This window comes from Orbicella franksi, chromosome 4 (genome assembly GCF_964199315.1).
Source record: "Orbicella franksi chromosome 4, jaOrbFran1.1, whole genome shotgun sequence".
Lineage (NCBI taxonomy): Eukaryota > Metazoa > Cnidaria > Anthozoa > Scleractinia > Merulinidae > Orbicella > Orbicella franksi.
Genome location: NC_138148.1, coordinates 23039281 through 23066300, shown reverse-complemented (window position 1 = coordinate 23066300; position 27020 = coordinate 23039281). Strand labels below are relative to the sequence as shown.

General features: G+C 39.1%; 2 protein-coding genes across 7 annotated transcripts in view; both read left to right on the top strand.

The window, feature by feature from the left end:
- Positions 1-27020, top strand: part of LOC145484986 (COP9 signalosome complex subunit 3-like) — a 227217-nt gene that overhangs the window by 21422 nt on the left and 178775 nt on the right. The window lies entirely within an intron of this gene.
- Positions 4989-27020, top strand: part of LOC145484972 (uncharacterized) — a 96844-nt gene continuing 74812 nt past the window's right edge. The window contains exons 1-2 of the mRNA XM_081463600.1: positions 4989-5073; positions 5396-12584. The gene's annotated coding sequence lies outside the window, so the exon portion shown is untranslated. The remainder of the gene's footprint in view (positions 5074-5395; positions 12585-27020) is intronic.

The following is a 27020-nucleotide window of genomic DNA, read 5'->3' as shown; positions in this document are numbered from 1 at the left end:
GGATGGCTTCAGGCTGAGTAGGGGTGTATTCTACTTGTCTATTGGTACCAATGGTATGATTGGTGCCAATGGAATTGCACTTATTCGATTGGTGTTCCATTGGTGAAATGCATGTCATTATGAAGACTTCGATTATTTCGTCCATTCTACTCGTCCATTGGTACCAATGGAATTGCACTTATTCGATTGGTGTTCCATTGGTGAAATGGATGTCATTATAAAGACTTAAATTATTTCGGATGGCTTCGGGCTGAGTAGGGGTGCATTCTACTTGTCCATTGGTACCAATGGTACGATTGGTGCCAATGGAATTGCACTTATTCGATTGGTGTTCCATTGGTGAAATACATGTCATTATAAAGACATAGAATATTTCTGATGGCTTCAGGTTGAGTAGGGGTCCATTCTACTCATCCATTGGTACCAATGGCACGATTGGTTCCAATGGAATTGCACCTATTTGATTGGTGTTCCATTGGTGAAATGCATCTCATTATAAAGTCGTAGAATATTTCCAATTGTTTCTGGCTGAGTAGGGGTGCATTCTACTCATCCATTGGTACCAATGGAATAGCACTCAATCCATTGGTATTCCATTGGTGAAGTGTATGTCATTATAAAGACTTGGAATATTTCTGATGGCTTCAGGTTGAGTAGGGGTCCATTCTACTCGTCCATTGTTACCAATGGTATGATTGGTACCAATGGAATCGCACTTATCCGATTGGTGTGCCATTGGTGAAATGCATCTCATTATAAAGATGAGGAATATTTTTTGTATATTCTTCGTTCTTAAAGCGTGCGAGCCCAAACACGCGCTAAATACAATGCCCTACATACAATATGTATATTCTTCGTTCTTAAAGCGTGCGAGCCGAAACACACACTAAATACAATTTATATTCTTCGTTCTTATGCCATTTGTGTTTGCATAAAGTGTGGGAGCCCAAGAGCGCTAAATAAATACAATACGTATATTCTTCGTTCTTAAAGTGTGCGAGCCCAAACACATGGTAAATACAATGTATATTCTTCATTCTCAAAGCGTGCAAGCCCAAACACACACTTTTTCGCTTTTTTAGCACTTTTGGGCTCCCACACTTTATGCAAACACAAACGGCATAAGAACGAAGAATATAAATTGTATTTAGCGTGTGTTTGGGCTCACTTTAATAACGAAGAGTATACATTGTATTTAGTGTGTGTTTGGCTTGCACACTTTAAGAACGAAGAATATAAATTGTATTTAGCGTGTGTTTGGGCTCGCACACTTTAAGAACAAAGAATGTACATATTGTATGTAGGGCATTGTATTTAGCATGTGTTTGGGCTCGCACGCTTTAAGAACGAAAAACATACATTGTATTTAGTGTGTGTTTAGGCTCGCACACTTTAAGAACGAAGAATATACATATTGTATTAATTTAGCGCTTTTGGGATCGCACGCTTTATGCAAATACAAATGGCATACCGATCGGCTGTCTACTTTTACATTGGTACCATTGGCACCAATGGTACCAATCGACAAGTAGTTTACGCGCGGCCCTTGGTTGTTAATATATGTAGTTTAGAAATGGTATACCAATCGACTAACTACTTTTCCATTGGAATCGATTCGTACCAATGGTACCAATGGCACCAATCGAAAAGTCTACTTTGATGAATAGTGATCATTTACCAATGGTACGATTGGTGAGCGTGTTTTGACGATTGGTATCTGTTTGTGTATATTGGACATGTGTGAGAACTGAGACAAGTCATATCTCGGCTGAAGAACGATAAAGCACCCGGTGTGGATAACATTGGTGCAGAAATGCTAAAAGCCAGCCCTCCAATTGCCCTGGACCAGCTTCTGAATATCTGCAATCAGACTCTTGATCAGTGTAAAGCACCATTTGACTGGAAGAGAGCTCTCTTGGCCAAAATACCTGTTACAGTCTCGCTTGACCACCAGAAAGATATACTACGAAACTCTTCTACGAACCCAACTTATTTATTTAACAATACATAATATAATCTTAGCTACAAAGGAGCGATTTCTAAACAATACAATCTACTACTAAACTAAGTTAAGCCTACTGCTAAACTGTAGTCACCACTGACACAAACTCACAACAAATCTTGGTGTCTCCAAAGAGATCTCCTTATGGTCCACTTGACCTTAAACAAAGTTCCTCAACAGTTTTTACAATAGCAATAACACTCTATAGCTTTTCCACTCGGTCTCTGCTGAGAACAACAACGGGACTGTAGCTTCTTCTCTCGGTCTCTGCCGAGAACAACTAACAGGACTTTATAGCTTCTTCTCTTGGTCTCTGCTGGGAACTACAACGAGACTTTATAGCTTCTTCTCTCGGTCTCTGCCGAGAACTAATGAGACAATCTATATTACCTAGATGATTCTTTATATACATTTATCTAATATTCTAGAACATTCTTGGAGCTTCTATTTATGTAACATTACATTATCATTACGTCATTCGGTAGAATGTTCTAAAATGTTCCATAGCGTGACAATAGAAGGTTTTGGCACAAACATTGCGTGACTTGACATTCTAGAAGTTTCCAGAGGCTTAAATATTTACATCTGCTCTTCATAACATACCCAAGAAAGGTGATCTGTCTATTTGTGACAACTACCGAGGGATATCCTTACTTTCAGTACCATACAAAGTCTTCTGCAGAATGCTCCTGATGAGGATGCAGGATGGAGTTCAGAAGAAATTACGGCAAGAACAGGCTGCCTACCGAAGAGGAAGAGGGACAACGGAACAGATTTTCATCCTCAGGAATATCTTAGAACAGAGTGCTGAATGGCAAACACCCTTGTACATTGGTTTCATCGATTTCAAGAAAGCCTTTGATAGTGTTAGAAGAGACAAGCGCAGAATATTCTCAGGCATTATGGAATTCCTGACAACTTTGTCGACATCATACAAGAGCTTTATGATGGAAGCACCTGTTGTGCTGTTGAAAACGGACGAACATCAGATTGGTTTCCTGTAGAGACAGGAGTCAAGCAGGGCTGTGTCATGTCAGGTTTTCTCTTCAATATCATTATTGACTGGGTAATGAGGAACACCACCAATGCAAGGAGAGGCCTGAGGTGGAACCTCACCTCGGTCTTAGAGGACCTAGACTATGCAGATGACATAGCCCTTCTCACCAGCCGGCACAAAGATCTTCAAGAGAAGTTCAGCCGCCTCCATCAGGTCTCAAGGTATACCGGACTCTGCATCAACACCACCAAGACAAAGGTGCTATGAACAAACGCCAAGGTCACTGACACAATTTCCATTGATGGCTTAGAAGTTGAAGACGTCAACTCCTTCATCTACCTAGGTGCCATAGTCCATGGAGCTGTTGGGTCACATGAAGACATCTCACGCAGGCCGTCAATCGCAAGAAGAGCATATGCCCCTCTAAATCCTGTCTGGAGGTCTAGGACATACAGCAAGCACACCAAGCTGAGAATCTTCAAGAGCTGTGTGATCTCTACTCTCCTGTATGGCGCTGAGATGTGGAGAGTTACATCAACTGACATGGAGTGCCTGGATATCTTCCATCGAAAATGCCTAAGAAGAATCCTTGGCATATTTTGGCCATACACCATCTCCAACTGTGAACTCTATGAAAGAGCTAGAGAGGGTTCCATCTCAGAAACTTTGAAGGTCAGACGATGGAGATGGATCGGTCATGTTTTGAGGAGAGAAAATGATAACAACTGCAGAGTTGCGCTCACCTGGACGCCTGAAGTACTATTTCCAAAATGAGAGCGAGTGTTTCATCGGGGTATCCAAACACCAAGAAACAAATGAAAGCACGAGGCTTTTATTGTTTCAAGGTTTTTGGATACCCCAATGAAACACAAAGCAGGAGTTTTGGAAATAGTACTTCTGGGGTCACTCTTAAAGAAATAATAAACAAAGACTTCCAATTAGAATTGTTTGCTGTCTAACATTCCTTGCTCGTTAATTTCAATATCAATGATGTTTTTTACTGGCGTAATTAACTTGCATTTATGGTGTGATTTAATTTAGTCTGAGATGTGAAAGTTGCTGGGGTTGCCAGCATTTACAAGTTGTCGTTCGTTCAGGATGTATATTGTAGCAAAGTTGTTCGAGAGATTTTGGTAGCCGAAAAGTGTGGAGGATGAGAAGAAAAGTGTTGATAATGCAGTACCGAAATCAACAGCTTATAAAACCAAATGGTTGTGTAAGGTTTTCGAGGAATGGAAGCCAAATTGATTAGTGAAGTCCTGTACTTTGGAACCCGGCGGTCTTTTTACCACGAAAGACTTTGAAGAAGGAGTGCAAACTTTGGAAACGGTGATTACAGATATGTCTGCATGCAGTCTCAACTACTGGCTGTCGAAGTTCGTTCAAGAAGTAAACAATTCTTCTGGGGAATGTTATCCTTCCTGTTCGTTGTACTCAATTATTTGCGGACTGAAGCGCCACCTTTCTGATGTAAATGAAAGTGCTACATTGAACCCTTTGGACATGTCCAACTGAAGGTAAGTTACATTTTTTGGGAATAAAATTTGGTTTGCGTAAACTACTTGTGTGTATTGTTTTTAATACTACTTTTTTTTCTTTCGCATTCTTAGGTTTGTGACATTTGGGCGTGTTTTGGATGTAGAAATGAAGGAAGCAACACGAATAGGTGTGACTTTGAAAACAAAAGGAAACGTTGTAAAAGCAAGGTTACTTCTGAGTAATAAATATTCATTGATTTTGTGCAAGTTGTCATTGGGCATATTTTAGAGGTATATACCACTCTCACTGGAGAGTGGTATACTGTTTTTCATTGGGTATCCAAACACATGCATGTGATGTGGCATACATCTTGTGGTTGGTAGTTGAGCTCATGAATTATTAACGAGTTTGAGAAGGCAAGAGAAGGCCCGGCAGACTAAAGATCACTTGGAGGAGCACCATTGAAGCCGAAAGGAAAGATCTGGGATGGACAAGCTGGAATGGGGTTGAGCAGGAAGCTCAAGACCGTGATGGATGGCACCTGTTGTTAGGTGACTTTATGCTCCACTCATGAAGGAGCGAAGAGGATGAGTGAGTGAGTGAATCTATTTATAAAAACATACATGCGAAAAGTTTTTCAATGTAGAGCATTTCTGCAGTAAGATATTGAGTACTTGCATCAGAAATTCAAAGAATAACTAACTTACACGGTGCAAACGACTGTAAAATGGCCTTAAATGGCGGGTGTTCGAAACCCAGGAGGGAACTCCTGTATGAAAAGGTCGGAGATGCTCGTCATCTCGGGTACAAATCAAAGACGAAAGGTCACCATTTTCAGCTGTCAGAGTATCCTTTAGGGTGCACTCGAAGAAATAATAATTAAAAGAAACATTCTCATTTAATTTCTGTTTTTTTAGGCTTGATTTGCACTGATCTCTCGAGTATGCGAGTCGGGTCTACAAGTGCGCGCAGGATCCTTTATTGGACATGGCTAGTAATCAAACTTATTCTGTTTTAAGTGGTGTCTTTTAGTGGTCTTATGAAGCTCGAGCAATTCCCATATTAGTCTCCTTTAGGAGTTAAATTCAAATCTTCCGACGAGCATCCCTGACCTTTTCATATGGGAGTTCCCCCCCGGGATTTCAAATGTCTAACAGGAAGTGACCCAGTGAAGGAGAGAAGGAGTGAAGGAGTGAAGGAGTGATGGAGTAAAGTCGCTTCACCACTACAACTTGGAAAATAATATTTTCCAAGTTAATGAAAGTGGCTGTGAGCCACTGAACTTGGAAAATAAATTATGAAAGGGTGTTATAAGGCATTGCTCCTTAAGGAACTACTTGCATGTGATGTGAGGGCAGTCTAACTTTCGAACAAGCCCATAAAGCTTTTTCCATTCAAGGATGTGTTGTGATATTTGCAAAATGAAAAAGTTTAACGTTAAGAAACTGTTACTCAGGCCTCCCTACATGTTTTACATTACATGTATCTGTACATGTCTTCCTTGTGCAGCAGTCAAAAACCGCAAGATCATTTTGTTTGGTCAAAAGTGAGGTATAGAGTGAGCGAAATACTTGAGCCTGCGGTATATAAATAAATTATTAATACTTTGGCCCCTTGAGTAACTGATGTGCAATTCGCGCAGTGTGATAAGTGCAGGCTTGCCGTGTGATACATTGGGAGTTTGAATCCCAGTGACGTCTACTGATGATTTTTCCTTTTCTTCTTCATTGTTTTTTCTTTTTCTGTCAAGAAACCATTAACTGAAAGGTAGTGTTTGTCTTTCCATTTCTTGTGTTAAACTAGACGCTTTGCTGCGTGTACCCAGGCAGTCATTATACTGAGAAGCACTAGCTATATTGCAATTGAGCTAAATGTTCTGCATTTGAAGTTGTACGAAATTCAATTGAATGGATGTGCTTAAGCTAGTCTAAGCTATTGTGCTTTTGATTGCATTTCTTGGAATCGATTACTAGCTGATTACTAGTTTGCAGGTCTTTAGGGCGTGAAATGAGCCAAGGTCTTTATATCAGCCTATAAATGTTTCAGTCTATTTTCCTTAGCCTTTGTCATTGTTATTTGCGTTTCTCAAGCAAGCAAGACATTTTGAATTTCAGAGTTATGGCGGTGCGTGACATAGACCTACGAATACATTTGTCGAAAAACATATACTAATCTTGTGACTTTTAGCCCATTCAGAAGTTAAAGTATTAGGAAAAGTGCTTGTGTAAATGCTTGGTTGTTCAGTACAGATAATCAATTGCCTAGATAGCCAAAGTAAGTTCCAGATGTTTACACTATTTTCCGGCTGCAATGTTGGCGTACCGCGGAGGTACACCAATATGGCGGCTCCATACTGGTCTCTGTAAATTTGTGCAAAATATTTCGATGAATATCTGAGGTTTGGGAAAATGCACAGACTTAAAAATTTGAAAAGTGTCATCTTTATTAATCTCCTATAACACCACAATTTCTTGATTTTATCCACTAAATGGTTTTCGAATAATCTTTTTATGGCGTCAGGATTGCGTGACTGTGTAAGCCAAGAATTGTTTTGCTGAGGTCAACATACATTAGTTTCTTTCAGCTTAAATGTACAATAATTCGCTACATGGGTTTTACTCTTGTAAAGACACTTAAGTTTGTTACAAAAAAATAACGAGAGAATATCATGTAGTTTGAGATTTTATCTTTATTATACTTCACTAAGTTTCTCAGAGTGTTTTACTTAGGTGCACTTGAATAGATACATTCGTAAACAAATTCTCTAACCTTTCTGCTCTTGTTGCTCAGATGTTCCTGAGTTCTTGCTGGGATTCCACTTGGTTCATGATCAGGTCTAAAAATACGATAATGCTTCGGAAGATGCTTTTTGTCAAGTTGAAGAGTTGATAGCCCCGGTGGATGGCTCATTTGTTATAACATTATTCTTGATAAATTCACTCAAAATGTCTGCTTGTAAATTGATCTCTTGTAAGGCTTGCAGACCGACCCGTTCAGAAAACGCTTAACATCCTTTAGTGTTGGTCTACCTTGAACGGTGTGTTTGTTTGTATGTGATTTCATTGCCCTAGAAATCATGGAATCCATGCTAACTTTTCACGACGACAACTTCTGAAAATTCCATGTGCTGTATGCATGCACAGGTGACGCATGCACTTTAGAGATCAGACGGCAATTTGTGACTGAACAAGGAAAAAAAAGAAAAACGGAGCTGAAATTTAAACCTAGGCCTCACTGCCTGGGTAAAATATTGTCTGGAGCCTTTAATCATTCGTTTATATTGATTGCTTTCGAACTCACAATGTAACATAGGTAACATAACATAGGAAAAACCATGAAGACCTTCCCGGAATCGAATCACTAAGGAAGAACCATAAGTATTTTCCTTACAATGAAAAAATCGTTATACCTTCTACCTCTCGAAAATATCTATCTTGACACGCTGCAAGCAACTGTAAAACAGCCTTAGATGGCTGATGTTCGAAACCTGGGGGGACTCCTATATGAAAACGTCAGGGATGCTCATAATCTCGGGTACAAATCAAGGATTCTGGTCTCATTTAGTTGGTGATGATGAAACATCACCATTTTTAGCTGTCAAAGTATCCTTTAGGGTGCACTGGAGGAAATAATAATAAAAGAAACGCTCTCATTTCATTTCTGTTTTCAGGCTTGATTTCTGCTGATCTCTAGAGTACGCGAGTTGGGTCTACAAGTGCGGGTGGGATCCTTTCTTGAACAGTGGCTAGTGATTGAACCTATTCCGTTTTAAGTGGCATCTTTTAGTGGTCTTATGAAGCTCAAACAACTCCCACATTAGTCTCCTTTAGGAGTTAAATTCAAATCTTCCGACGAGCATCCCTGACCTTTTCATATGGGAGTACCCTGGGGATTTCAAATGTCTAACAGGGAGTGACCCAGTGAAGGAGAGAAGGAGTGAAAGAGTGATGGAGTAAAGTCGCTTTGCCACTACAACTTGGAAAAAAAATCTTTTCCAAGTTAAAAATGGAGGGTCACCGACTTTGTTTTGGAGAGAACATGCCTGGAAGAACACCCTAAATCTGAAAAAATCGGGCTTCATTAGCGAATAAGGCCATAGTGTCTGTAAGCCCAAAAATATTGCAATTAGTTCTTTGAAGTGAAGTGTTCTCTGCCAAATATTGTTTAAGTGGACCTATTAAGTGAATTTAGTCAACTGGTGAGGTTCCTTAAAGAACAAGTTTGCCTTTAGTGACCAGAGTTTCATGCACCTTGTAACTGCAAGATGGCAGGATTTGATGTCCCATGGACAAGTCTTGAAGAGTACTCATATTTGTTCAGAAATTCCAAGCAATTCTAAGTAATACTTTGGTTTTGTAGTGGACGAATTCTCTTAGCCTCGGCATACTAGAAAAATCTTGACTCATGGTCAAGGGCACGGTTGTTCAAAAAACTAGATACCTGGTAGTCAAAAATTCATAAATAATCAATTCCAGAAAAAAAATTATAGTTAGTATCAATTGAAAGAGGAGAGCATTTTGATCTTTGGTCAGAAACACCAAGTGATTTCATACAATGTTTTTGGGTTTGCAAGTCACAAATTGTCCTGATTGTCCAAGGTTTGTGTGACTCACAGGCACAGTTTTTGAAAAAACTATTTACCTGGCAGTCACAAATTATTTCCGTTTTTCCACTGTAATTTCCATTCAAACCTGCTGAAAATGCTTGACCTCTGTGTAGAAATTACAGCACAAAATAGCAACTTTACTGTTCCATAAAGCTGCTGTATAGCTGCTGTAAAGCTCGTATTTACGGAACTTTACGGATCTTTACGAAATCGTAAAGTTGTACTCTAAGCATCTTTACGGGGTTCTGTAAAGACGCATAAGGGGATACATTTACGGAACTTTATCGTATCGTAAAGTTGCGTGAAGCTGTACTTTGCTATGTCCGTAAAGTTTTTTTAAAGCACTGTAAAGGCATCCTTTCATAGGGCTTTACGGACATCAAAGCCACGTAAATGCAAGCCCAATATCGTCCACATTTTGTTCCGTTCAGCACTCCACTAAGCACTAAGCACTAAGAACTCCTGTAACTTCAGTTAAAGTACTGCTCTAACTTTAGTTTAACAAAATCCCCCCCCCCCCCCCCAAAAAAAAAAATAGCAAGCCAGTAAGCAGTTACACAGCTGGAACATTTCTCTTTCAACTCGTATCTTCTCCAGTGAAAAAGTTAAATGCAAGCCACAAGCTACAGTCATGTAATCATTTATTGTAAAATGTAATAAAACAGACTCAATAAAATACATGTAGTTTCATGGCACTGCAGATGCTAAGTACAGTTTAAGAATATACAATCATCAATGTATAAGTTTAAAATGGAACAGCAACTCATTACATCTAACCTAGGAGAAATGTGTTAATTGAAGGGGTGAGTGCAAAACCATGCTTAAAGTACTGCTCTAACTTTAGTTTAACAAAATCCCCCCCCCCCCCAAAAAAAAAATAGCAAGCCAGTAAGTAGTTACATAGCTGGAACATTTCTCTTTCAACTCGTATCTTCTCCAGTGAAAAAGTTAAATGCAAGCCACAAGCTACAGTCATGTAATCATTTATTGTAAAATGTAATAAAACAGACTCAATAAGATACATGTAGTTTCGTGGCACTGCAGATGCTAAGTACAGTTTAAGAATATACAATCATCAATGTATAAGTTTAAAATGGAACAGCAACTCATTGCATCTAACTTAGGAGAAATGTGTTAATTGAAGGGGTGAGTGCAAAACCATGCTATTTGACGATTTGGGTGAAAAGAAAATTTTTGCAAAAGGGCTTGACTTTTTGCATGTGGTCTTCAATGTAATAGAAAAACGTGGTCCTGTATTTTTGTCGCTGGTTTTTACTTTGTTTTTGAGTTAAAATGTATGCAAAAATACTTGGCTTTTCCTAGCCATGTCTTTAGGAGTTTATTTGTTGAACAGCAAACAGGCAGACTGTTTATAGTGTATGAAGTCAAAATCAAATCTCACAGCATATATAGAGCGGAAATCTGGGAACATATTGTTTACATTGGTTATTGTGACATGAACACGACACGTGAATCGACCGAGCGTCAAACAAAATACATTGAAGAAAAAAGAGATGTGCCACATTAGAGCTCTTTCAACTAATATCTTACGCATTGTTTTAGAGTACCTTGTATGCCTGACTGGTGTTTGAGAGCCATCATAAAGCCTTGACAAACCCGCAAGTTATCAGCACGTTTTAAAGAATCAAAATGTGTTCTGAAACTTCGAAGGCAGGTGATATACCGTAATCATGTTATCGGTGTTCAAAGTCAGATCGAGCTAGACAGCAAAGTCCAAGAGCAGTTCTTGCCCAAGAAAAATACCTTCTGGTGAGTTTTGGCCCATTTGCCAAGCGTTGCTAGTGTCAAAGTTTGGAAAGCGAGAACTGGTTTTAGACTTATAAAATTTGTCTTGTATCGACCACCATGTTTTCCCTTGCAGGAGGTGTAAAGACCCTTCCCGGCATGCATTGCGATCACGTTCTGTGGATGTTTCTCAAACCGTGAACTAGATTGTCTAAACATAATAATGGCCAACAAGTAGCGATCAATTGGTTTTCTGTGATCCAGGTTGCATTGATTTTATTTCAAATCGGCATGATTTGTAGTGTTTTGAGCTTCTAGGATTAGCAGACACGCAGATGTATGGAGACCCGTACGTTGTGCAGAAGGGTTAATCTGTTATTTTGTCAGCCCTATTTATAGAGCGTTTTCATGTGAAGTCATCAAAGTCTTAAATCCAAAACTAAACAGCAACCAAAGTTGTTATCCTCATCAGGCGTAAGAGGTACCAGTGCATTTTGAACTTCGAAGTTATGGCGGTGCATGACATAAAACTATGATCGCATTTGTCAAAAACTGTGTATTTATCTCATGATTTTTAGTCATTTAAGACGTTGCTGTATTTGGAAAAGTGCTTATTGAAATGTTTATTAATTTTGTTTTATTTTATTTTTATTTACACCTTTTTTGACCTGAAATCAACATTTTTGAGCTTATACGTTGCATGAAATTACCATTTTCAGGAGCCCATCATGGACTCCTGCCATTTTGCTGTTTTCTAAGTCAAACCAACATCCTTGCCGTCACGCGTTAATGTCAAATCAACATTTTAACCTATTTGGACCTGAAATCAACATCATTGAGCTTATACGTTGTGTGAAATTACCATTTTGCTATTTTCTAAGTGAAATTAACATTTTTACCATCAAGCGTTAACGTGAAATCAACATTTTAACCTATTTAGACCTGAAATCAACATCATTGAGCTTATGCACTGTGTGAAATTGACATTTTGCTGGTTTTTAAGTGAAATCGACATCCTTGTCGTCACGCGTTAACGTGAAGTCAACATATGAACCTTTTTTGACCTAAAATCAACATTTTTGAGCTTATACGTTGCGTGAAATTGACATTTTGCTTGTTTCTAAGAGAAATCAACATCGTTGCCGTCACGTGTTAACATGAAATCAACATATAAACCTATTTTGACCTAAAATCAACATTTTTGAGCTTATACGTTGCGTGAAATTGACATTTTGCTGCTTTCTAAGTGGAATCAAAGTCCTTGCGGTTGTGGCGGGCTGACCTTTGTTATAATAAACCGAGGCAAGACTTCGACTTATAACAAAGGCTTGGCTTGGCTATTATAGCAAAGGATCAGCTCTGTTTTCTCATAACGCAGGCCAGGCTTTGTTTATTTGAAGGACTCGGCAGGAAAAGGGCATTAAATATTTTAATCAAAAGTGAACTTTGTTGAAAATGCTCCAAATTTTGCATGCAGTTTTGTTTAGGTATGTTTAGCAATGTCCTGTAGTTTTTCCGCTAAGCTTCGCTTTGTTTTCAAAATATATTATATTGTGTATGCAAAAAAACCACTTGGTTTTCCTAGCTGCGTCTTTATAAAGTGAAGCAAAAACCAGTGGCAAAAATACAGTACCACGTTTTTCTATTACATTGGAGACCACATCCAAAAATTCAAGTCCTTTCGTGAAAATTTTTTTTTTTTCACCCAAATCGTCACTTAGCATGGTTTTGCGCTCACCCCTTCAATTGTAAAAGTACTCTTAATTCAGACTTTTCAGGTCAACTAAAGCAACTATTAATATAAACAATTTATACCTCTGTAGATACACCTCTGACAAAAACACCACTTTGTTGTTAAAAGATTATCACCCTTTAAAAGTTAAAGAAACTTGGCCAGGATGTAAAACAAACCCGTTAATATTAGTATAAAATCTTGCTCTGACAAGTTACCAAAAGTCTTTGAACTGTCAAGTCTAATGTATTGGGTTCTAACATAGTCAGAGACAGACATCAATTTAACACTATTCACCATGTTCAAAATGCAAACCTAATTACAACTCAAAATAATATTGCCAGAAGGATACCTATTGTTCAAGTCAGTATTACAATAAAGTCTTGAGGTAGAATTTTGAGTCTGGCTTTCAAATTCATCGAGGCCTTATGTGCCACGAGGCACAAAGAAGCTAAGTACTTTCAAATTCATCAGGATTTTGAGCTAAGATCTCAAGTTAGGATTTAAAGCTGATCATAGTTAAGCTTTCAGTCTGACGTACTTGCAGTTAGGTTTCTGTCTTGCTTGAAGTTACTTATCAACCTGGATATTTACTCCTTTCATATGCTCAAAACAGTCCTGCCTTGAAATCTTGACTCAAAATCCTGACTTGAAATTCTGATTCAAAATCTGTGGTCTTGAATTGATCTTGCATGGCTACAAGTAGTAGCTTGTCTCAGTCAGTTAACAGATTTTTGTCAACATACACTAAAGATCAACTTGATTGACTCAAACCACTGCAGCAGGTATGCACATACAGGAACAGCAAAGTACATGGATTGCTGACAAGGCTTTGCTTCAAAGGCACAAAATAGTCATGTTTCTAGCACTCGCAGAAAAAATTTTCTAATAAGATAAAATGTGCAGTAGAAATGCATGTACTCTGCTTGTTCCTTTTAAAGATGAATTAACGAATTGCTATTTTGCATATTTAACTTCAGTCTTTGTTTCAATAATTGGAACCCTCTTAAGGTTACTATATATCTTAAGAGGTGTCTCACACACAATGGATGTTGTACGTCCGGTTCAATCTGTAGACAATGTACATGTAAACCCCATATCAAATTAAAACTTGATATAAAGGTCGCTATCAAACTATACCAAGTCACTACTGGTCATTTTTCACAATAACAAGAAAAAATTTCAACAGATTACCCACACTGGCAGATAACCTGCACCCAAAAACAAAAGAAATTCGTGAACTCACAAAGTTGGAGTGATGATAAGCCCTCATGACCGTGCATAGCCCGTACAAGTGTAGATTTTTTTAAAGCCGAAGATTGATAAACTTTTCGTTTAGCTGCCAGTTCAGAGGTGATTACTGATGGTGGCCGGCGATTACTGATGGTTTGGTGACGAGACGTTTAGCCCAGTCGCACAAACACTTCACAATACCGCACAATACCGCTGGAGAGAAGAAACATCTGTCATCTGTACTTGTTTCTAACGGATATCCCTCTTTTGTACAGAAGATCACAAAGGCACGAACAGCCCCAAGAAGAGAGCCTGTCGCGGAATTTAAATCCACCGCCGTTTTACCTTATGTGCAAGGAGTTTCAGAGTCTCTCTGCCGCTGTCTAGAACAACAAGGCATTCGCACCGTCTTTAAGTCCAACACGACTCTTCGGTCACACTTAGTGCGACCAAAGGACACCGTCAACCTGGCTAAACAAGATGGTGTTGTCTACAGGATTCCCTGTGAGTGCAGCAAAGTCTACATCGGGGAAACAGGGAGATCTATGCAGGAGAGGATCAAAGAACACGACAGGGATATACGACTCGCCTGTACCCAGACCTCCGCCGTTTCTGAACACACCCACGAGACCGGCCACTATCCTATCTGGAATGAGGTCAAATTTATTGATCGAGATCCTCACTGGTACACACGTAGGGTCAAGGAAGCTATTCACATAAGACTTCACCCTAACAACATCAACAGGGACAGTGGAATTGAAATTCCTGAAGCATGGATACCCATGATCAAGAAACACAACAACAGGAGAACAGTACAACAGTGGACCACTGAGGGAACAGCTACTCGCCATAACAATGGAACAATAGGAGGATTGAAATGCACCAATCACAGCCGACCTTTGTGATATAAATGATACCGTGCAACCAGTCGACCTTATCGCCTGAAGAAGACTAGCAGTAAGCAGTCGAAATGTCGCAATCTACATCTCAAGTGACTACATCGTGAGACAAACGATAATACACTTTATTAGGTCAATTAATTGCACATCGAGGACAGGATCTAGAGTTGTTGTACTTTGTTCATCATTGCTGATTTCAGAAGGGTCACTCTCATCATCCTCACTGGTACGGGTAGCACATGTAATTCCTGCTTTTCTGAAGCCATTTGTGATTGCCATGACTTTCACTGCTTTCCACGCACAAATCACTCAATTGCAGACTTTCGCGTGTGTGGCCCTTCTCATCTTTCCAGTTTCAGTGAAGGTGTGAATTCCTTCAGACATCCACTTCTCCCACTCCTCACGAACATGGTTCTTGAACGACCGATTAACAGAAATGTCTAATTGCTGCAATTTCTTAGTAAGGCCTCCAGGAATCACTGCAGTAGTTGTTTTGTGTTCAGTTTTGAAAGTTTTGTGAACATTTCGGTCAATGTGTGCACTGAAACTGTCAAAAATGAGCAGAGAGGTTCTGTCAAAGAAGGACACGGGTCTTGGACGCCAAACTTTCTCACCCCACACAGCCATTATATCTCTATCCATCCATCCTTTGTTGTGGCAGTGGACAACCACACCATTGGGGAGGTTTTCTTTTGGCATTGTTTTCTCTTTAAGATGACCATTGGCTTCAGCTTTTTCCTGGACTCTGAGCATGCAAGGACAACAGTGAAGCCTGTTTTCTCATGGCCAGTGGTTGATACAGGAATGCTTTCAGCTCCAGTTGTGTCAACTATTCTGGAATGTGGAGCATCAAATGACATAGGCACTTTGTCCATGTTGAAAACACGATCCGCTTGTATGGCAAGTTCCTCCTTTCGTTGAGAAACAAACTGATGAATGTTTGTAACCTTCTCTTCCCAGTTTTCCGGCAGCTTCTGACCCACAGTTGTTCTTGAACGCACAGATAGGCGATTTCGGCGCATAAATCTGCTGCACCAGCTCGGTCCTCCTACAAAGTGAGCAACATTCATCTACCTTGCCAATTCTTTGGTGTTTAGAGGGATCGTGACAGTGGTGACTGCACAGCTGTTTTCTCTTTGACTAATGATCCACTCTTTCAGTGTTCTTTCCAATGCAGGAAATTTGGCGATGCCAGTACGGCAGGTGCATTGGTGTTTAGGCAGCTTTGTCATGACAACTTTTTTCTTTTGCAAGTAGTGGATAATGGATTCATCGATTTCAAATTCTCTCGCTGCTGCTCGGTTTCCAATTTCATCTGCACGAACGATAACTTTGAGCTTATACTCAAAAGTGAAACTCTGGCATGGGCGTTTAACACCGGGCATTTTGACTCAAAATTACTTGTGGCGACACTTGTCTAAATGATTGAAGCGTGTATTTCTCATTCAGTCAATGACCTTTTTATAATGTTTTGAACCGAATAAAAACTTCATCCATTGTTTTTGTTAACAAAATATCTTTTAGCGTGTAATTACACGCCCATTGTTTTTGATCTTCCATTTAATGATACCACTTGTAAAAATCCGTTCTAAAAAAATTGATATCTCAGGATCTACTGACTCTAAGAAATTGCTTGAAATGGAAAAATACTCTCTACCTCAAGGCAGTGTTTGCTAGGAATATTTTACTGATGTGCCAAATATTCTGGTGTTTTAAGGGCCCATTAACCGATTTATGCGCACGCTCGTGGGCGTTGTTAAGGAGGTGAAATTTCACTTCCGGTTACTTGCGTCAGCCTGAGGGCAGAAAATAAAAATAACTCAATAACTTCCAAATTCACTCACATTTTAGATGTTTTTCTTTGTGTTTCACAAAATGCAAAGTAAAAAAAGTACAAGCAGAGACGAAATAAGAGAAAGACAGAAAAACAAGAGCAATAGAAAGAGAAAAACCAACTCTGTGTGGCTTTGTTTGATCTTACTGAAGTATGCTGGTAGTGTAAATTGCGCATGCACTGATAGGGTAACTTCCAATTGGTGTTTAGGCAGCTTTGTCATGGCAACTTTTTTCTTTCGCCAGTAGTGGATCATGGTTTCTTCCGGTTTCTTTAAATGCTAAAGGAAACGGGGCTTTTCCTTAAATCCAGCCTTTTTTGACGGATTTCGATTAAAGCCAACGTTGGAAACATAGCTATGCATTCCCTTTTCAAAATCATGCTTTTTTCAGAAAATTATGAACTTTTTAATATTTTGAAATTCTCTCAAAATCTGACCTTTTAGAAATGAAACAAAATCTATGCATAGTGTAATGAGGATTTAAATTAAAATATTAAATCAATGAAAACAATTCCGATGAAGTAATTTGCCTGGGAGCCTTTGCGTATTAGTCACATGACTATGGGTGTGGCCTGATGACGTCATCACTAGTGTTGCTCATTCTGAAAAAGTTAAAACATGAAATAACTCTGAAGTAACTAAAAATGATGAGGTTATATGAGAATAAATTTTCCCTACATTGTAGATCATGTGGGTTGCCTTGGCGGGCAAGTGAAACACTTTACTATGTCTCAACTTGAAATTGATAAAGGAAAATTAACTGCTATAGCAAGTTTGTGAAGGTGACATTTTGAGCATTAGCCCTCCATCAAAGCTCAGTGATAACCTCAAAGAGTTTTACCAAGGACGAATTGATGGAGGGCTAACACTTCAAATGTCAGTTTCAAAAGCTCACCACACTACTTAATCGACTTCAACTTCAAGTTGACAAACAGCTACATGAACACCTTTTATCTTGGCAAGAGCCCAGTTTCTTACATGTACGTGTAGTTATTGTGTCAATTATAGAGATATAGAAGACTGCAGCACATGTTCCATTCCTTTTTCTACAGAATCTTTTTTTTTATGTGAAAGAAAATTCTACAATATGCAGTATCAGTACCAGTGAGGGCAATGCATTGTGTAAGGGTACATGTGTATTAAGTCTTTAATTTCAGAATATTTACACCGACGACACGCATGAAAAGTTTCTCTGCTGAAGAAGGTTACATCCAAATGGTATTCACTTCAGATTTGCTGAGAGTATTACATACAGGCTTACATTTACATGTGTCTTTTGGACAGTTTGAAGCATAATATGCATAAACCAATAACATGTTTCATGACTACAAGGCTAGTAGTGAAATGATCTACGTGCATGGCAGATAATCGTACAGAATAATGTCTCTATATCACTAAAAGTCTATTCCACGATGTATAGCTTCTGCTTGTTGGAGAAACATTTGCAACCAGAGGCAATTCCTTAAATCTGAAGCAAGCTTTACGACTGAACTTTACCCTGGAAACTTAAATATACACTTTAAACTTCAAGACAACCAGTGGCTTACCTGTTGTTGTTGACTCTACCCACATATGTATCGATGGTTTCACCAGCTGTAAGCCACTAAAAACTGCTTGAAATTGTGCACAGAGAAGAAGGGAAGGTAAACTGAATTTTACCCATTTAAAGTAGAGTTTTAAATAGTGAAAAAGGACCAAGAGATCTATGCAAGCTTCGACATTTCATGCCTTTCAAAAAGGATGCTAAAAAATGGCGTGAGAACCAAAAGAACCTGGTATCAAATGGGGAAAACTGCTGAGCTGTATTTGTTGAAGGTTGGGCACTCAGAATGCTGTTGTAAGTCGTTCCTCATTTTGTCACAAGTCATTTTTTCACACATTTAAAGTCGATTTCGTTTCAAAAGTAAACTCACGGAAAAAATCCAATTAAAGTATTTTCGCCTCCGTAATATGTTTTGTAATTTCTTGTTCAAATGTGTAGCCCCTGAAGAAGGTTAGTCTTGTCTAACCGAAATATTGGGCATTAAAATTTACCCTTTTCAGCCGTCCGGTCAGCCTTTCACTTGGTTTAATCGACTGAGGAAGCTACTGGGCCATTACAGTAAGAGCACACCTTTACGAGTTTCCTTGCCGGTTTGTTAACACATCTTTGTCGCCAATTTTATAGAAGTCGACTTGTGGCAAGCCTAGTTGTCAAAAGGCACTTAAATTATTATGTGTCCTTTCAGGTTCCTTTACAGCAATTTACATCCCTTGGCATAAAGTTTGATCTTTACGGTCACTTTAAACTACCTTTACGGAGCTTTACGGCATTGACAACTTTACACAGCTTTACTTCACTTTATTAACTCACCGTAAAGCAGTCAGTTCAGCTTTATGGAACTTAATGTATCTCGTAATGTCATGTAAATTTGCGATTTCGTGCTGTGAATACCATGAGATTTCCAAACTTATAAGGCCTCTAGATGGCATGGAAGCACATTACACAATGAAAGTTCGCCACAGGTTGCATGACATAGTTGATAGGTACTGAGTGACGGCAGAGATTTGCAGTTCTTAGAACTGTTGGCTAAGCTATGTTAAAAAGCAGCTTATTGAATATCCGACGGCCAGTCAGAATAGTCATAATAGTCATAATAGTCAAGTACTAGCTCATGGTTTAGAATTTTTGACTGTCAGGTATCTGGATTTTTGAACAACCGTGCCTGTACACTGAGATCCAGGTTTGATATAAAGTATGCCGAAGCTAAGAGAATTTGTCCACTACAAAACCAAAACATTGTTTAGAATTGCTTGGCATTTCTGCACAAATATCTAAGACAAGAAAGTTGTGCTGTACGTATATAAGAAATAGAGCTTCCTTCTCAAAATTAGACTGTTCACAGCCTCTCTATTTACACACGAGAAAGAGAAAGCGAGCGAAGTGAGCATGAAGCACGCAGGGATGAAGGGTGGGACTTGCGAGTGAAGCTAGCAATAAGTCAAGTCTTCCGTTTTGTGCTGGTGTCCAGTTATCTCCTGGCTCTATCTGCACGTTCAACGATGGAATAAAAATACAAGAAAATAGAGGGCTGTGAACAGTCTACTCAAAATCACCTAAATTACAATTTCTCACATTTTAAACGTTTCAAACAAACATAAATTAAGTTCTACCCAAGACCATTCTACGTTTGTCCTTTCTTTGGCAACAATTCAGTGCATCTACATGTATATATAAAATTCTTGCTAAACAACCATTATCCTCATCAACAATGGTTCATTTGCTTGTTGGCATTTACTACCAGGTACAACTAGTCATGTTATTCACACAGAATTAATTTTATTGTAGTTTATTGTTGTTTTGTTACATATTTCACTGAAAAGCCCCTTGGGGACATGAAATAAACGTATGTATGTATGTATGTATGTATGTATGTGTGTGTGTGTGTGTGTGTGTGAGTGTGTGTGTGTGTGTGTGTGAGTGAGTGTGTGAGTGTGTGTGTGTGTGTGTGTGTGTGTATGTATGTTTTGTTAATTTTGCTTGAAAAATTGGTGGTTTGGAACCTTTTTTTCTGATGGCCAAACCAAAACAATTGATAACCACTTAAAAATTAGATTCAAAACTAAGCAATGTTTTAATTCATTTGCATTTAATTTCTTAATATTCATCCAGGTGAGCCAGTTCATGTGGCTGTACCATAAGAAAGACAACAGATCCTCACTTGTCCCTAAATGAACCAAAAAGAGAGAACTTCTTTTACAGAGTGGGACCATGATAAAAAATTAGAGCCGCGGGTGGCTCGTAGCTTCGCATATCACACTCGCTCACTTGTGTTGAGTTCTTCTTTGTGTTCTTCCCCACAGATTTTCGAGCAAAAGAGAGACTGCTTGCAGTACTATTTGTGCATTTAGAAACGTTTCTGGACATGTCTCTGGGCCCATCTACCAGGAGCTTGCCATTTTCACGCAATTTCTTGCATAGCAGCTTGAAATAACTTTGTTTGGTTTGCATTGTGGCCCTTCAGTGGTAGCATCACAACTTGAATCTTTGATTCTCTAAACTGCTGATGTATCACAGGGTTATTTTGTTTAGATGGAGTATCGCTCCTTCCTCATGCGATCTCATTGAATTCATGAAAAAAATCCATAAACACGTAATGTTGTTCTTTGCACAATAACACTGGTCTAACACTATGATGTTGATGTAAACCATAACTATTTTTTTTGTGCAGAAATCAAGCAATTTTCCATACTTTTGTGATTCAGTCCACAAATTTAGATATGTGGTAACGCAAGTCTTCGTTGCCTGAACTATATGAAAATAACTTTCGATGTGTGGAATTTGATAAGGATTAGGACTATCACAAAATTATTTGCATTGCTTTGTTTTTTATACGAATACATGGATTCTTTTGAAAGGTTTAGTGAGGCCTGCAAGAGGCATTCTATACCAAGCTGAATGACAAGAGCATTATGGAAGAAGAATATGACCATGTGCGGAAAGTTTGAGATGCAAAAATCTTGGTATTCTCATCCCCAGAGGCCGCACTCCTTTTGGTCAGCACCAAGAATCACGACCTCTGGAAAGGTCTAGTTTTCTGAGCGTGTGCACTCTCAGCCAATCAGATTTGTCAGACTTGACTCTGAGCATGCGCAGAGTGATGGAAGTCCATGAATCACGGACTTTCGGTGCTGGACTATGCCAGAGTTTGCAATTCTTGGTGCTGACCAATAGGAGCACCACCTCTGGAGATGAGAATGAAACCTTGGTGACTATCATGATTTGTACGTAACTACAGACGTGTTGCTGTTAGCGGATGATTTCAAAAACTTTGGAAAGGTTTGTATGGAAAATTGTGGGCTGGATCCAGCGCATTATTACAGTTGGCCAGGCTTGAACCGGGATGCTCTTCTGAAAAAGACAGACGTGGAGCTTGAACTATTGACAGATAAAGACACTCACCTTTTCATCGAGAGAGGAATGAGAGGAGGAACCTCAATGGTGTGCAAGTGCTATGCAAAGGCAATCAACTTGTTGTTTGAAGGATATGACCTGGGCAAACCAATAAATTATATAACGTACTTAGATGTGAATAACCTTTACAGCTGGGCGATGAGCTTGCCATTTCCAAAAAGTGGAAGTGTGTCATGCCCACAGAACAACAAATAATGAAAATGACAGAAAATTCAAAGAAGGGGTGGATGCTAGAGGTGAACCTGGAGTATCCTGAAGAGCTGCATGAAGAACACATCAGCTGCACACTTGCACTAGAGAAAAAGGTCATTGAAAAGGAGTTGATGTCAGTTTACCAAAAGGGTTTGATGGAAGACTCGAAACTGGACCCACCTAACAGCAAGGAGCTAGTGCTGACAGTGGAGTACAAAAAAATTATGTTGTCCACTATAAGAACCTGCAGTTTTATTTCACACAAGGGATGCCTTTGAAAAAGGTGCAAAGAGCGATCAAATTTGAACAAGAATGCTGGATGGAGCGTACATTCAGATGGACACAGAATTCAGAAAGAAAGCAAAGAGCAGTTTTGAGAATAACTTTTACAAACTGATGAATAACTCTGCGTTCGGCAAATCGATGGAGAGATTGAGAAACCGTGTCGATGTAAAGATTGTCTGAAGTTGGGAGAGACAAGATACATTGTTTGGTGGCCAACCCTTTATTTGCAAGGCATGAGATATTTGGTATGAGTTGGGAGGCATACACATGCACAAAAGCAAGCTCCTACTAAACAAGCCTGTTTACACAGGTATGACAATTCTTGAGAACAGCAAGATCTTGATGTATGACTTTTCTATATTTACCTGTAAGTACAGGCCGAAGTGCAAGCTTATTTACACAGACACAGACAGCCTTCTCTTAGACATCCAGATGAAAGATGTTTACAAAGATATGGAGAACGACATTGATTTGTATGACACAAGCAACTATCCAACAGGCCACATGCTTTACAATGACAGAAATAAAAGGGTTTTGGGCGAGATGAAAGATGAGTGTGAGGGACTGTATTCGGTCTTGGAAGAAAACCAAAAAACATCAGGAAAGCCAAGGGAGTAAAAAAAGAATGTGGCCAAAAAAGAAGTAAGGTATGAGCACCACAAAGAAGCGCTTTTTGTGAAATAACAATTCTGGCACGGAATGAACATTCCTCAGAGCGAGGGCCACAAGATATATGGCATGCATGTGAAGAAGGTTTCACTTTCACCCTTTAATACAAAGCATTGGATAGCGGATGACGTCATGCGCACATGAGCTCAAAGATATTAAAGAATTGCATTAGCAGGCGGAAGCTGTGTATTTGGTGGCACAACCAACAGTTCTTCATGGAGAAAGCCGCGCTTAGGCCCGTCAAACAAATGATAGATAACAGGCTCGTTCAGTTTAGTTGCAGCTCTTTCATTATTCTAGACTTTCAAAGACCACATGGGGTCTGCAACTCTTTTAGCACTGCCTTAAAGTTCACCGGGTTGATACAAATATCTTACATTAATGAGAGGGGGGAGCTCTTTTTCTTTCAAACCAATGGGACTGGAATATTTTGTGGAGGGTTTGGAGGTGAAAGCCTTCTCTTTGATTGTGAGAGCTGTTTTTTCCAATAAATATGGTCACCTTATTGTTCAGAGAGCTAACAATGTCGGGAAGCCTTTTGACCTACACAGTCAACGGCTGGCAGAAGGCAGGAACATTTCCATGGCATACTGATGACCAAACAAGTACTTGGCCAGTGTGCAGTTGAAATGTTCAACAATGGCCTGGTCTCTGTGAATTTCAGTGCACCCATGGTGAATAGTTGTTTTGTGGTTTTCCATTTCTTTGGTCAAACTTCCCATAAACTTGGGCCCTGGGTCGACTTGAAGCTGCTAAGGCCACTTCATAGGGCTTCGCTTGTAAATCAACTGAAAAACTTTCGTAACTTCAGCAGAATCTTTACAGGTAAGAGGCTCAGCTTCTTTGTAGTGGCAGCTACATAACAATGGTTTGCGTATATTTGTTAACTTTGTAGCCACATGGCAGCTTGTTGTGGACCACATTGGGTGACGATACATCAAATTTGGGGTGAGGAATGTAGTGCGGCACGGGGAGGTAGATCTGCCAAAAGAGCTTGTTTGATTAGCCATTGCTTGGCAGTTTTGCTCTGGGACTTTTGCAGCTTCTGCTAATTTTTTAATAGCAGAAATGCTAAGGTTGTAGGAGACTTTTGTGAGCTTGGAGTTCATTCGAGGCCGGTATAGTAACGCTCCAAAAAGTTCAAAGAAAGCAAAAAGCTACATAGCCGAGAGCAATTCCGCTGCCACCCACCAAAAGCAACTCGCCTTGTTTCTGGTGCTTACTGAGTTGATAAAAAGCAGAGAATTTGGGTTCTTTTGGGGGTGTCATTGGCTTGTCAGGGTGTGTTTCAATGTGCATGAAGTTCTGCTTTGTCTGCTCTTTCATTTGTATGTTTGTGGCGATCCAGTCAAGAAGTTTGGTGTGGTCTTGCATGCATTTGGCATAAGTGGCCTGTGGAGCTTATGCTGGCAGCTGTGTTTTCCTACTGTTTTCTTCTGCCACCTCCAGGTCAAGTGAAATTTTTTTTATTGCAAAAATATACATTGGCAAGAAAGCCAGCTTTCATTCAATTGTTACAGTAGGAAAAAACACAAAAATGCAGGTTACTAGGGTGTTTAAAGAGGAGTCGCAGGATATGGACATATTTGAGGTCGCCTTTGACATGACATGACATAGGATCAAAGTTGTGCAAAGCCATGGTGTTTTTGAATGCCTTTTGACATAAGAGATCAAAGGTATGCAAAGCTGTGGTGTCTTTGAATGCCTTTCACAAGTGCCAAAGCTGGAGTCAAAGTAGTTGACATGTTTGACCTCATCTTTGACAGGGATCAAATGAATGATAAATCCATAAGATATTTGATTCTTCCTTTGACAGTGGGGTCAAAGTTAAGGCCACATTTGACCTCTTCTTTAACACAGACTAAATGTATAGGTAAAGCCATGACGTATTTGATGCACATTTGACACACATCAAAGTCTGGATTAAAGCTATAGTCATATTTGACCTTGTCTCTGATGAAGATCAAATGTATAGTAAATCTAATTTTTTGTGCCGTGTTACCTCCTAGTACTTGCATTTCAAATGCATCTGATATCAATAGAGAAGTTTATTTCAATCAATGAAGCAAAACAAACATCAGAACAAAACAGTCATGTGTGATGTAATCAAATTTTTGTTGAGGAACCAGCTTATAGCTGCCAATGTCCATTCTTGGCAAAAATAATGTTTTCTTGAGGCTTGAATCAAGAAATGAGTGGCTACTTCTTTGGGTTCAGTCAGTTTTCTTGTGTTTGTGCAAAAAAAACGAATATCAAGGTATATAATATTGTGGTCATTTTTTGTACTTAAGAGCGACTCTCTATAGGGACCGAGTGAGATTGAAAAAATGTGGCACAAAGTTGGAAAAATGGACCCCTTGATATTTCGTCCAGAGATAACCTATGGTATGCTAAGAATCATGATATAAGTCTTAGGTTCTAAAGTTTTTACATTTTTGAGAAAATTACGAAAAACCATCGACAACCCGTGAAGCCGAAAAACCACAGAAATGATGTCAAATTTCAGGATCAGATAATTGAACTCGTGTGAAGGCGCATAGCAAATTATGGTTTTCCTTTGTGTACAATTTTATTTAGGAGGTATTGCTAAGCTGCTTTGATGATATTTTAGACTTTGAAAATCAAAAATATCATACCGTTTTCAAACATCTCAAAACATACTCGGTATGATGTAGAATTCTTTCAAAATTCGATTCTAGCAAGTTCAAGAGCTGTTTTTGAATGTGATATAATTTTTGTCTTGGCAAAAGTTATTTCTGAGGCGAGCGGCGCCATGCAAGTTGACCCAATTTGACCTTTCGAAGAGATTTTGTTTAATCAGGAAATGTAAACAATTCGACTAGCCTTAGCTCGCTTTCTGAGCAAACCATTGAAAAACTCTGCCATTTCCCATTAAAACTACCCAGTAAACCTAAGATAATACTTCAATGACAGCTTACCTTCCAAATGGGTGTTTGAAGGCAAATAATTTTGATGTTTTCAGTTAATTTTTCCATAGCTTTCTTATTGCCACACTTTATAAGTTAGGGTCATATCTTGACATCAAGCTTGTACGCCGGTTCCAGGCTAAGCTTGTGCAACACTTTTCTGGAAAATCAATCCATATGTTGCAATATCTACCTCTCAGTGAGCAACCTCTTGATATTCATTTAATTTCTTGTATAATAAAAAAAATTCCTAAGCGCAAGACGTAAATCTCGGTCTAGTGAGTGTAACACAATCTTTCCTTCATCACTTCCCAACCAAGTGATTAATTTTTTTCTGATGGGGGAGAGGGAAAGAAGTTTTCCTATGTAGACAATTTCTTTTTCTTGTTGATGTTGCACACAATGCATTTGACGTTGATATATCTTTGTTACAAGTTAGCAAGGGAACTAAATCTTGGTCTTTAGTGCTTCGAGGGTCTTGACTGCGTTGGCCACCAACTAGCTGCTGAAACGAGCAATTTCTCTCCATCTTTCAATTATTCAACCGATGACGCAGAGCAAATGACTCGATTTTGGCAGAAGTAAACACGTGCGTCCTAATTACTTGGGAGCCGAACTGTAGATAATGTTTGATTTCAAAGTGTTTTTTTGGACAAAGTTAGACTTTCCAAAAGTGCTTTCCAATAATTCTTCCCTGGACAGAAAGTTTGCCAATCCAGGTATTATCCTTTTTACCCACTTCCTCCGTTCTCATCAAACCAAGCTCGGCCTACACAGTGCTCATGCGTGGCTTTGTTAATAACATTTTCTCGCTTTTTCGCGCGCTCACCCTCGCGACTTCGTCGCTTGAAGATTACCCTCTCGCTTCGCTCCAGGAAGATAAATAAGTCAAGCATTAAGAAAAGGTCGACTTGTGGCAAGTCTAGGACAAAGTGAGCGCTCAAGGTTATACAATACACTGTTCAAAAGACCTAAACTCATTTTCCTGCACATATCTTTGTAAAGTTGTAAAGATTTTAATCCAGTGGAGTTTGTCCGCGTAATAAGGTTTGCCGAATTCAGTTTAAGAAAAAGTTAGGAGCCTCGCACTTGCTAGCTTCGCTTATCGGGTGAGCGATCAAAAAGTTCGATTTTAAAAGATAACAGCTCAAACGCTGTGAGAGTTCTATATTTAGAACTTTTTTAAAGGTAAACAAACCTTTTGCCACAGATCTTTTTGCGTTTGGTAATAATCTGTTTTAAACTTAGATCTCTCTTGATGGCAACTCTCAAAACAGTTTTACGTGCTCTTTGCTCGTACGAAAAGAAACATATCTTGCGTGAACCCAAAAGCATATCATTTTCAGTTTCCAAAGGGATAGTTTTCGAGAACCATAGAAAAGCGTGCGTCCACTTCTGCATCAAAAGGTATGTTGTCCAACTTGTTGAACATAATTCCTAAAAAGTTAGATGCGCCACAAAGGG